At 47.7% G+C, this 12109-nt stretch overlaps 1 pseudogene; it reads left to right on the top strand.

Moving 5' to 3' along the window:
* The first annotated feature begins 10204 nt into the window (after positions 1-10204).
* LOC116869035 lies at positions 10205-10627 on the top strand (annotated as a pseudogene).
* Positions 10628-12109: the final 1482 nt, after the last annotated feature.

The raw sequence follows: 12109 nt of genomic DNA, 5'->3' as shown, positions 1-12109 counted from the left end.
GCCCACTACCAATGAGCAGGGAAAGCTGGGATCCTGAAAACATAAATTAGATGTGGAAGAATCTTCTTCTCTCAGCCTCACAGGTATGAATGAAACGCTCTTAAATCCCTTGCTTAGTGGAGCCTGTCTAGTTGCCAAACGGAGGTGCAGAAAAATAGCAGTTGTTACGTCTGCAAACCCCCTTGGTCGTGTGTGCACACCGACCATCTGTCCGTGCCGTGCACATCTCTGGTGGTCGTCAAATGGAGAAACAAGGTGTTTGTTTGGGTGATATGGGAAGGAGGACCTGGGACATCTTGAGAGCCACCTGGGAATGCATTTAAATAATTATGGTCCACATGAGCTGGTCTACGGAACATCAACCCCAGAGACAACGTACAAAACCGGTCACAGAGGGTGCCTGGATGGCTCAGCCGTGGGATCGAGCCCCACATCGGGCTCCCTGCTCAGCAGGAAGCCGGCTGCTCCCTCTCCCACTCCCCCTGCTTGTGTTCCCGCCCTCGCTGTCTCCCTCTCTGTCAAATAAATAAATAAATAAAATCTTAAAAAAGAAAAAATGGTCACAGAAATTTGGAAAATGGACCTCCCAGCCCTCTCTCTCCAGCACATCTGTCATTTTTCCCTCCTTGGTGATTCAAAATGTACTTTAGTAGGGGAAAACCTCAGAGAAGTCCCGCAGAAGATTTGTCTAACTTGCTTAACTCAGAATAGCCTAAGTTTCTGGGGCCTCTGAATATATTTTATTTGTTATTATTTAGGGTTTTTTTAGTTCGGTTTTGTTTGAGGATCCTTTTTAAAAATTGTTGTTTTTTAATATGACCCAGAGAATTTAAGAAACGAGTGTAAATGCAGCGTCAGCTCTGCTGCGAGCTGAGCAACATTTGGGAAAGTCACTTAACCTCTGTGTGCCTTATCTTCCTCAGATGGAAATCCCGAGTGGAAAAGGAAGAGACTAGAAAACACTTCACTTCAGCCGTCTCCAAGCTCTACCATTGTTTTCCCGTTTGCAACCAACTTTCAACTCTCTACATTGTGGGCTGTAGGAAGCCGTCCATCTGCGAGACAGCCAACAGGCAACACACGTCTGTTCCCTTCCTCCCCCACACCCAGCTAGGCTGCGAAAGGAATAATAAGGAAGAAATTATAAGGAAAGAAGAACAGGAGAGGGAAGAGCCAAAGCCACACAACTTCAAAAAAATGCTAGGTGGATGGAGAAATGGTAACTAGCTTACATCCTAACACGCAGTAGACGGTATTTTCCCAGACGACCACACACTGCTGATCTCACCGGGTCTTCGCAGTGTGACCTTGCCTCTCTCCCCTCAAGAGGGATGGTCTAGTTTCTCTTCCTTGAGTCTGGGCTCGCCATAATGACCTTCCTGTAACCAACAGCAATCTTGCAGCCCTGCACTGGCCTCTCGGAGAAACCCCTCCCCAAACGTTCCCTCTTGGATCCCAGCTGCCATGCTGTGAGGAAACCCAAGCCACATGCAGGAACGCCATGTAGGTGCTCTGGTCCACAAGCCCATCTGGGCCGAGAGTTTGAGTCATCCCAGCGCATGGGGCAGATGCGAGAGGAAAGACGTCCCAGACAGAGAAGCTTTCCTGGGCTACTCTCCCTAAAACAACACTGTCACTCTGCTTTGTTTTTATTCATAGCTAGAATGTCCTTCATTTGTTTACTTCTCCTTTGCTAGAATATAATCTTCAGAAGGTCAGAGGGCTTTATCTTATGAACCACTATATCCCCAACACGTAGAACAGTACTTAGCACATAAAAGGCGCTCGATAAATATTTGATGAACAAGTAAATGAATAAAACAATCAGAAAAAAAAAAAACAGAGGAAAATGCAATCAGTGCAAAGAACAGAATGAAACTTCAACAGGTATTAATTAATGTTGGCCGAGCGATGGCATGCACGGGAGAAGAGCTGGAGGTATTGGAGGGGCAGGCAAATCAGAGTAGACGGCGTAGGAAAGAGCTTGTACGAAAGAAACACGGATGGGATGCCTGGGTGGCTCAGTGGGTTAAAGCCTCTGCCTTCCGCTCAGGTCATGGTCCCAGGGTCTGGGATCGAGCCCCACATCGGGCTCTCTGCTCAGCGGGGAGCCTGCTTCCCTTCCCCTCTCTCTGCCTGCCTCTCTGCCTACTTGTGATCTCTGTCAAATAAATGAATGAAATCCTTAAAGAAAGAAAGAAGGAAGGAAGGAAGGAAGGAAGGAAGGAAGGAAGGAAGAAAGAAAGAAAGAAAGAAAGAAAGAAAGAAAGATGGAGTTGCTGAAATAAAAAACCCAAGAGAAGGCTTATTAGATAAAGTTGACTAAATCTTTCAGAAAGCTGAATCAAAAGAAAATGAGATGGAAAATGAGGGGGAGGGGGGAGAACATTTGGGGATCCGTTGAGGAGGGCTCACACCCAATAATGAGATGTAGACAAACTAAGAAGAGACAGAATGGAGCATCACAGGGAAGCCATGGGAAGTGGCGAGCGCGCCCAGCCCGAGGACACCACGCTGACTGCGGCGAGGGCGGGGTTCCTAAGGGAAACACAAGACAGACGCATCACGTGATTTGTCTGAGCATTTGGAGAAGCCGTTATCAAGCGTTTTGTTGGAAATTTCTGTTGAAGTATTTAGGGAGAAAATTTAGTGTGTAGAGTAGTAGATCCATAGCAAACTACGAAATCAAAAAACTAAGGTAATAATTAACTCCAGCTAAAGCAAAACATTATACAATTTAATCCAGCAGTAAAAAGACATGGCTACAATCTAACCTCCAGTTGTGAGGTCACCGTGTTGGAGGATGGGCAAGAGAAAGGCAGAGAGGAAAGAGAAATGGGAGTTAAATCTTCCACCACCAGAAAGCCAGGACATCAGGTCCAAAACAGATAACTAGTATGTCATAAGATAAGCATGTTATTTAGGTAGATGGAATAAATACAGAAGAACCATAGAGTTCTCAGTGGGGACCCATGCAGAGTAGAGAGAAATGAGCAGGAAATTAATGTTTTTCTTTATAAGCCTTTGATACTCCTTGGTTTTTCAGCTGTGCAACTGTATGTCTTCTATATAAATACATACAGGCACAGAAAAGACGGGGAATTGACTGGAAGATAAGAAAAACCAGAGGATGGGTTGTGGCAGTCCTGGATGGCAAGATCCTAGACATTGTTTAGCCTTCTCCTTTTTCAGATTTTCCAGATTTTCAGTAATAGGATTGTAATACGTTTGCAATGGAGAAGTTCCAATAGACACTTTAAAGAACGTGCTGCAAATATTTATGCCCAAGTGACACTCCCAAAATGTTGCTATGCACTGAAATTACTTGGGGAGAGGCTTAAAACACAGAGGCCCAGGTCTCCCCTGCTCCACGCTCCACACCCCCCCTCGGGAGTTTCATAGATGCCCTAAATATACCAGAAGTTCCACAGCCCTCCACTCCTCCTATAATTCAAAATGTTTGAAACCCAAGCCAGGAAATTTTCTTTTAATTTCGTAAGTCATGCAGTACGTGACACAGATCGGACAGATCGGAAGCTCAGTGTCTTTCAAGGTTGAGCCGTTTTCTGATGTGTGTGAGCACGTGTTTCTGCCCAGGCCTCTGCGCCGCCTCGTCCCAGCAGGTGAAGGCTGGGTGTGCAGTTGTGGGAACCACTGCTCCGGGACCCCACTCCACGGAAGAGGGGGGCTCTCCCCATCTTGTCCTCGTGCCTCTCAGTCCATGCTAGCAGTTCCTCCCTCCACAACGTCTGGGAACACTCTGCGACCCCGGGGACAAGGGAGACACTTGGAATTTTCCTGGAAAGTACAATTTACTAGTGGTGGGCAGCCGCTAGTAAATTCAACTGCAGGAAAGTGAACCTGGTGAAGCAAATTCCCTCAGGCAGCGGGGGTCCCAGCGCCACTGGAAGGGTTCGGGCATCAGTCACCCCCACCCCCAGGGGATGTCGCAGTGGGCTTCCCACAGCCAGGAGGCTGGATTTCCAAGTCCCTCATAACCCTAGTGTGGTGGCTGCCTAAAGTAATTTTGCTGACCCACCGCCCCAAATGCAACATTTAACGATGTTTAGAGACATTCGTGTTTGCTACAACGGGGCACTAGTGGTGGGATGCCACTAGTATCCAGTAGATAGAAGCCAGGGGTGCTGGAAATATCCTACCATATACAGGACAGCGCCCCTACCATTCCAATAAAGTATTATCTGACCCAAATTTTTAATAGTGCCCAGACTGACAAGCCATGTGCCAGAAACTGTGATACAATTATTCAGATGAGCTGAAAAGAGTAGCTGTTTTCTTCTTTTACCTCTATTATCTATAAATACTCAGCTTGATGGAATGTGGGCACAAGCTGGGACCATTTGTAGACAGGTGCATTTGCAAGAACACCAGTCAAGCCTTCCCAAATAGTATCAAAACACACACTATTACCATCTCTCCTTAGCAGGCACAGACATCTCATAAAAGACACTTTGCATGACATGCTTTTTTTTTTTTAAGTCTTATTTCCCAGGGGAAGCTGGAGATGGTAAAAATAAATAAAATCGGTATACAAAACTAGTGAGAAAAACAATTTGACAGATCGATGTCCAACGTTAAAAATAAAGTAAAAGGTGTCAGTTTCCTAGCATTGAGGAGAATGTTAGATGCTGTGAGGCAAGATCAAGACATCAGCGTGACACTTGTTGGAATGAATGGACACTATATACAATGGTGACCTCACACCAAAAATGAAAGATCCGGCAATATGCTGGGGTAGAAGGTGTTTTGTTAGGTGTAGATATGATAAGGCCAAGCCATCAGGAGATGCCTTCTCAAGAGGAAGTGCGTGCCAAGCCCCAGAATCAGGTAGGAAGCAGAAGGGAGGACATGGGCAAGAGTCCGTGGGGAAGAATGGGTCAGACGGAGTAGGCAGGCTAATCTAGCCAGATTCAGAACTGTTTCGTTGAGATCATTTCAGCAGGCTCTGGGCATAGGGGCTGCTCCTCATTGCCTGGTCCCTGGCCCCTGGCCCCAGGGTGATCAGGGTAGGTGGAGAGGGACCCAACCAAGAAGGTGGTTGTGGTTGTGAGCTCTGGACTAGTTGGTATGTGTTTGAAAAGCACCCTCGAGAGCAAGCTGGTTATTACTTCTAGAAACTGGCTGACGCTGGGAGAGGCAGTCCCTCCAGGGTCTTGAAGGCCCCAAATAACAACGTATCAGAATACAGAAAATAGGGGCACCTGGGTGGCTCAGTGGGTTAAAGCCTCTGCCTTCGGCTCAAGTCATGGTCCCAGGATCCTGGGATCAAGCCCCACATCGGGCTCTCTGCTCGGCAGGGAGCCTGCTTCTCTGCCTACTTGTGATCTGTCAAAAAAAAAAAAAAAAAAAAGAATACAGAAAATAAAAGCCAGGGCTGATACACCAATGGAATGTCAGAACGAATAACAAACTATGGAAAATAGTAACCTTATTCTCACCGAGTGTGCATGGGTCTGTGAAAAGGAGATTTTGTCCAGGAGAGGTGAACGGTGCCTGACAGAGTTTCCCCTCTGCAGATCGGGTTTAACTCAAATAACTGGGTCATCTAATGAGCGAACAAAACCAAACATACACCCAAATGTGCATCAGCTGAAGGCATGAGATTCTCTCTCTCCCTCTGCCTCTCCTCTCCCCTCCCCGCCCCCACCCCTCCACCCATGCCCCCTGTTCATGCACATCTCTCTCTCTCTCTCTTAAATAAATTTAAAAGAAAAAATTAAAAGAGTAGACTTTAGGGGCACCTGGCTGACTCAGTTGGAAGAATGTATGATTCTTGATCTCAGGGTTGTGGGTTCAAGCCCCACACTGGGTATAGTGATTACTAAAAATAAACTTTTAAAAAGGTATTTTATAGTTTATGAATTACATCCCAGTAAAACTGTCACCAAAATTTAAAAAAATAAACAGGCTGTGCAAGGCTCCCCCTAAGACAGAGTGACCAATTAACTGAATGAGTAGGCAAGAAAGTGGACCTTTAGTAAGTCTGGGCGGAGTCTAAGAATCCGCATTTCTAGGAAGTCCCCCGATAACACGGAGGCAGAAACTGCCAAGGGCCACCTCCCTAGATGAACGGTCTCACCTGTTTTCTCAGGTCACCTGAGTGGGTGGGTCCGGTGAACAGACCCAAAGAGGGTTGAAAGGATGGGCCCAGCCTCAAACAGGCTTAGGAGAGAGCAACAAAGGAGATTCCATTAAGAAACACAAGTAGGAGCACCTGGGTGGCTCAGCTGGTTAAGCCTCCAACTCTTGATCTCAGCTCAGGTCCTTCTTTTATTTATTTATTTATTTATTTATTTATTTATTTATTTATTTATTTATTTATTTTAGAAAGAGAGAGAGAGCACAGGGGAGGGGTGCACAGAGGGAGAGGGAGAGAGAGTCCTAAGCAAACTCCATGCCAAACAGGGAGTCCTATGTGGAGCTTGATGCCGAGACGGTGAGATCACGAGCTGAAACCAAGAGTCATACACGCAGCTGACTATGCCACCCAGGTCCCCCTCAGCTCAGGTCTTGATCTTAGGGTCCTGAGTTTGAGCTCCACATTGGGCTCCACGCTGGGTGTGGAGCCTACTTTAAACAAGCAAAAACAACAACAACCCAAAAAAACCCTAGTAGTAGAATACTAATAGGAGCGAACATTGATTTCTTGTGCATTTACAATGTGCTGAGCACTCTGTGCTTTGTAATTTATCTCATTTATACTACACAGCAACGCTGCAGAGGTGGTCTCCTTGTATCCCCTATTTGTATGTATCAGGAAATCAAAGCACAGGGAAGGGAATAAGCACTAGGGGTGCCAAGATTCAAGTCCAGCTCAAAGGCCCTCACCCTTAACCGCTGTGCCCTGCAGCTAGCAAAGGATATAGGACTGACACCATGAAGAGAGAAACTAGAATTTTCTTTCCCTCATGAATCTTCCCACCAAGCCTTCAGGTAAGCACCTCAACTTTGCAAGCCATTCTTTTTGGAAGAGAACTGAAAAGGGAAGTGTGAGTTTGCTAGGGCTGTCAAAACAAAGTACCACCCACTGAGGGAGGCCTAAACAATAGAAACATACTGTCTCACAGCTCTGGAGGCTGGAAGTCCAAGGTCAAGGTGCAGGCAGGGCTCATTCCTTCTGCTGGCCATGAGGGAGAATCAGTTCCGTGTCTCTTGCCCAGCTTTGGGCCCTTGACCTGCCGTCTTTGGTGGATAGACCCACCATCCCGATCTCCGTCTCTTGTTCACATGGTGTTCTTGCAGCATGTGTGTCTGTCTCCAAATTTCCCCTTTTTATAAGGACACGATCATATTGGATTGGAAGCTACACTCCAATATGGTCTCAGCTTAAGTAATTACATCTGCAATAACCCTAATTCATATAAGGTCATATTCTGAGGTAAAGAGGATTGGGACTTCACTAGACGAATGGCAGGGCCAGGGTTGGGGGCCACAATTCAACTCATAACAGGAAGCAAACATCTTCCTGGAACTAACTCCAAATGCCCCAGTCCTAAAGATATCAAAAACACTTCTCAGGGCCAACCTGCCACCCCATCCCCACTAAGTAAAAAGTTCCACTTTCCTCCAGGACTTGAGAAACCAGCATGTAGAATCAACTAGGAAAAAGGAGGAGTGTGTTAAGAGAATTTTTACAATGAGAATTCTCTTTTTTTTTCCTTAACACTTGACTTCGACTTTAACGTTACTCTTTCAGATGTATGTACCACCCAATTATAAGGTAGAAATGCAGCAAGTCAGGGAAAAAATTGTCTTTTGGTACCTGCCACTAACCAGTGTGTGAACCTCTCTCCTTTGAATAGCATTTGAATAAATGCTGAGCTCATTTTTGGAGAGCAAGGTTAAATTAGGGAAGATGGATGTGAAGATTTCTCTGAACAAAGGTCTAAGAAGTAAAATGTGGAGAGCTGATGTTCTGTGTCAAAATGACTGGGAAAGACAGCGTCATCTCTTGATTTCATTATTAGAGATTTCCCACATCCTTGCACCACTCAGCATGGGATGGGCCAAATGGAGGAAACCACAATTTCTGAATCCTACAAGAAGTTCCTATGGTGAGGGATGGGAAAAGCAAACTTCCTCTGGGTAGTTCTTTTTTTAGGCAAACACCCTAACCTGAGGGAGAACAGTGCAGACATTGAGAATGCCAGTTCACAACCAAGGCAGATGCAATTTGGTTGACTGTCCACCATACAGCAGAAGATAAAGAGACTTGGGTTCCAGTCTTTGCTATAACACCCTCTTCTTTCCTTTATTTGCTGTTGATCGAACTCCTGTGACACGCCGGGCATTCTGAAAACGAGTGAGGAAGTCAGCTGCGCCCCACAGCTCCTTTCAGGGAATCAGTACTTTTCCTCGTGGTGAGTTTCGATCAGTAATGTGAAAATAGAAAGTTGAAGTTTCCTAAGGACTTCAGTTCCACAAACATCCACCCTGTCCTCAGTGCGGGTCCAGACAGTGCGTTCAGTGCGAGAAGGCTGGAGAGCGAGACAGAGGGATGCGATCTATGGTGAGCGGGACGGGACCCCTGCCTTGGAGACGCAGAAATAGGGCAGGGAAGACGGACCTGTCAGTCACCGAGATCAGTGCTCAACAGACACCATGCAGAGAAGGGACTTATTCCCAGTGCCGAGGGAGAGTAGGGGAAGGCTCAAGGGAGTGAGGAAAACCGTGTATGCTGGGCCCTGAAGAAAGAGATGCTTTCTTTGGTAAAGAGCTGATGAAGGACAGGCGAGGTTCAAGGTAGCATGAGCAAAGGTCCTGGACATGAAAACGCCACACTGGCAAGAAGGGCCTGGAACAAATGCTGTCCTCCTCAGTAATACAGCTCCTGTCTCCCAGCCCTTCCGTCCTGCACTAGGGACCCAAAGAAGCCATTCAGAAGGCGGCCAGAAAACTTGCAGCTGGGCTCCAAGAGCCATCAGAGCAACTCAGGTGAGTCCATCATTGGAAAAATTGGCGTGGGGTGGGGTGGTGACAAAGAGCATGTCATCTAAAGGGGACAGCCCCTGCTCGGCTTGGCATGCTACAGATTAGAGCCGCCCAATTCAGGGATCTTTCAGAGAAGCCAGGAAAACACGGAGTGTATGTATATATACACTCACACATATGTACATGTATGGATATATACATATGTGTACACATACATACCGTTACATATTTCTGCTTTGTTTAAATATTTTTTCTTAATTTTAAATATCCTTAATACATTGTAGAGGACAAATAAAACACATCTGCATCTGCGGGCCAAACGCAGACCCACGGGCCCACTCAGTGCAAGTCGAAAGGCCCCGGAGGTCCCGAGAGGATGAGCAACATACAGGAGGCCACGTGGTAGGCGCGGAGGCCCGGTTGGGGAGCCCAGGGCTGGAGCCCGACAGTGAGTCCGCAGCAGGATGGGCCTGGAGGGAAGTCGCTCCGAGGATGCTGCTGCACGTGGCGGGGGGGAAAAAGGGGAACGGAAGCCTGAGGGCACACGGCAGGTAAGAACTGATCATCGAGGGACAAGGTGTCCTGGGAGGGAAGTGTCTTCTGTATGATCGGGAAAGTCTACACACACGCGCCCTCAGAAGTGAGGGGGGCAAGAATGAAAATACTAAAATTTGGGCACGGAGAGGGACCAGAGAGCCAAAAAAGAACAAACCTGGAGTCACCACAACGGGGCGGTTATCAAATTGTGGGTATGGGGCGTGGGGAGGAACGACGCCTGGGTGACAAGAGTCATTTGGGCGTCTGACTCATGGTTTCCACTCAGGTCAGGATCTCATGGGTTGTGGGTTCGAGCCCCGTTGCTGGCTGGGCACTCAGCACCCAGTGTGCTGGTCCTCTGCCCCTCCCTTCTACGACACCAGCTCCCCTCTGGCTGACACACTGTCTCTCTCTAAAGTAAATAAATGACTCTTTAAAAAAAAAAAAAAATTCTAAGGGGGTTAGTACTCAATAGCAGTTTCAAATACTAAAGTGAAAATTTACTACCAACTTAAGAAAAACAGCAACCTGCCCAAAATAAACCTGAAAAGAGAAACCAAATCCTGGACTCTTCACCCTCTGCCTTCCCTTCCGGCCACGATTTCTTTCCATTAATAATCAGAACAACATCCTCTAGGAGCACAGGTCTGGGGTGGGACCTGACTGGCTGTTCCCGCCATCCGTGTGTCCCTGCAGCAGCTACGTATTAAAGACAATGTGTGGAAGCTTCTTTCTTGCAGTGGTTGGCCACCATGATAATCCAGTTTCTGAAAGGGAGTTTTTGCCAGCAGGAAATCAGAGTCCAAAGATGATCATCGTCATCTGAACCAGTTCCTAGCTCACACGGCTCTTGACCTTGTAGATGAGAAGATGTGGCTTGTCAAACAACACGCACTTGAAAACCGCGGACTGGTTCAAGGAGTGGTTTGTTTCAACATTTCTGACTGCAGGTCATAAGAGACTTACTATGCTTCATGACGTAAGTCAAGAACACGGAATAAAAAACTTCTTTACTGATGTCTGTGATTTTTACATAAAGTTTGCAATGAATCTGTTTTAGGAACCCAATTGTCCTATGGGATCAAATGCATTTAGCAGAAGCGTTCAGTTTCTCGGGAAGAAATACCTTTTAGGCTGAATGCAGAAAAAATTGGACATAAACAACGTCCCGACAATGGTGAATTCTCAGAAATGAGTACACGGCAAGTAGCTTGATTAAATAGCCTGGAAAAATGAAAGAAGGAAGGAAGGAAGAAGGAAAGGAAGGGAGGGAGGGAAAGAAGGAGGGAAGGAGGAGGAATGGAGGCAGGGAGAGAGGGAGGCAGGAAGAAGGGAGGGAAAGAGGAAGGGAGGGAGGGGGGAAGGAATGTTATAAGGCTGAAGGCATAGCGGGACTTAACGTATGGGGTGTGAGTGTGCCAAAGAAAGCTTCGTCCCTGTCGAGGCTTTACCATCATCACACACACCGTCCGTGATTTCAGTGGAAATGAACCTCAGCGGGCTTCTTGGGGCAGACTCGCAAAAACCACAGAGCAAATCCCTTTGACTCAGATTGCTAAACATCCGGGTGGTAGGGCGCCTGATTCGTGGGAAATAAAAGGGGTAGTGAATTATCCTTTGGTATTTGTGAAAAGTGGGGACTAAAAACCTGCAGAGTCTCCCCGGGCAAGCCATCTGACTTCCCTCTACAGGCTTCCTCCTCTTTTACGAGGGATCCTCCCCCTAGCGCTGAGCTGCGTGAAATACGAAGGCGACACCCCATCCGGCGCAGCCCTGGGAGGGGAGAGGTCTGACGGGTGGAAGGAAGCGAGCCCTGGGCCCGGCGCCCGGCAGAAGCAGGGGCGGCGGGCAGCCCGGTGCTCGCGAGCTCCCCCCTGAGGCCAGGCTGTCCCCGAAGATCTCAGGGTGGGGAGGATTCCTTCTTCCCGCTTTCGTAAAGACTTGTTTCTACTGGACACCCATTTTTAAAGCCTTTTCCTCCCTATATACTCCATGCTGCCGCCAAAAATTCATTCAGGCCACTTTTCGGATGCCTTCGTGGTGCGCCTGTCTGGGCAGCTGCCTCGGGTGCCGGGTGCCGGCTGCAAACCTGCCCAAACTGGGCAGTACTAAGGCCGCAGAAAGGAATGAGCGTCGGATGGGATGGTGGGGGAGGGCCAAGCACGGACTCCCCAACAGAGAGGGACGGGGACATCCACAGCCGGGAACCCGGTTCCTCCCGGCACTTCTGGAATCTATGGCAGACCTCAGCCGCCTGGAGTCATGGGAGGCTCGATTTCACTGACCTTGGATGTTTCCCTTTCCCTCTGCCTGATGGCTTGTGTGTGCGAGAAAGACACCTCCCGAAAAGTCCTTCAGAAACCATGGAGTCCCACATTTTCTGTAGCTGAGGAGCATTATCGCTCAGGGCTCCAGCTCTGGGGTCAAACAAGTCTGAGTTCGTACCACGGTTTCATCACTTCCGACCCACAGGAACTTCCGGCGTCAATGGACCTCTCCAAACCTCTATTTTCTCACCTGTAAAATGGGACGACCTGATAAAGTTTGTGTCTGGAAAGAGAAAATGAGGAGGCAGCGAGGTCAGCTTTTTCATAAGCCTTATTAAAATACCTGACACTCG

The sequence above is a fragment of the Lontra canadensis genome, unplaced genomic scaffold (genome assembly GCF_010015895.1).
Source record: "Lontra canadensis isolate GAN:19392208 unplaced genomic scaffold, GSC_riverotter_1.0 scaffold18, whole genome shotgun sequence".
Taxonomy (NCBI): domain Eukaryota; kingdom Metazoa; phylum Chordata; class Mammalia; order Carnivora; family Mustelidae; genus Lontra; species Lontra canadensis.
The sequence above is the reverse complement of the archived record's forward strand: the minus strand, read 5'-3'. Positions and strand labels throughout refer to the sequence as shown.